The sequence below is a fragment of the Gymnoscopelus braueri genome (assembly GCF_963280865.1).
Source record: "Gymnoscopelus braueri genome assembly, chromosome: 22".
Classification (NCBI taxonomy): Eukaryota; Metazoa; Chordata; class Actinopteri; order Myctophiformes; family Myctophidae; genus Gymnoscopelus; species Gymnoscopelus braueri.
In genome coordinates, this window is record NC_137624.1 from 13,177,422 (window position 1) to 13,178,625 (window position 1,204).

Below are 1,204 nucleotides of genomic sequence, written 5' to 3' on the forward strand. Positions count from 1 at the left end.
CTATTTCAGTTTCCCATTTCAAATCAGGACAGTGATCACTAAATCTGACCTGTCTCATGTAGACTCACGTTGAGGAAATTGTCCATCTGAAATGTGACAAACACTCGTTCTCGCTCTGTCACGGCAGTGCAAAAGGAGATGCCCTCTTCTTGTTTTGTCTTTAGCAGCAAATAGTTCCTCCGTCTAGACAAATCTGTGCACTGCATTCACAAAAAAAGCTATTTTGTTTTTTTAATATATTTTTGGGGGCTTTCTGGCTTTTAGTTCGGTAGTACAGTGGAGATTGACAGGAAACAGGGGGAGAGTGTCGGGGAGTGACGCGCAGCAAAGGACCGCCGGGGCTCGGGAATCGAACCCGGGCATCGGAGCCTAGAAATGGTACGCGCCTTGACCACTAGGCCATCGGCGCCTCGCAAAAAAAGCTTTTTTTATAATAGAGACCAGCTCTATAATGAAACCCCTTCACCTTAGGGGGAAAATATAATAAAGAATACATCCACATGGAACAGGAAGCACATGTGGACAGTTTAGGGATTTTCCTGTAGTGCTCTAACACCCCAATCCAACATGGACACTTCCAAGAAGAATTCTCGAGACCGTTAAGCTCATTAACCCATTAAGACCGGGAAAGCTTATGTGTCACTTTTAGATTTCTTTGGCTATTCAAAAATAGCAGATCTACCAGCTCATATCGTGAAAATGTGTGCACATCTTTGAATATATATATATGCATTTTTAACTCAAATCTTGGGTCCCTGGAACAAAATATTTTCAGTTGGGGGTCCGTGGCCAAATACATATAATTTTGGTGGTCCTTGACATGAAAAAGTTTGAGAACCACTGATATTAATATAGCAACATACGTTTTTAAAAAAAATAAAAAATGTTAACTCATTCAGTGCCAAAAATATTTCTGGCTATATCACCCCTGTGCCAAGGCCAAAAATACATTGTAAAAAAAAAGTGCTTAGGAGCCGAGATACAGCCTTTTTCAGTAAAAAGTTAAACAAGAAGTGAATGGAGCAGCAAATCTTCAAATCATCATATCTTGGGTTCTGAACCTTTTTTTTCAAAAAAAAAAAAAAAAAAAAAAAAAAGAGTTTTTTTTGAGTTTTTTTTTTTTTTTTTTTTTTTTTTTTTCATGACGTCTCAGACGTCATTGGCACTCTGGGCTTATGAAAAACGTGACGTCTGCGACGTCATT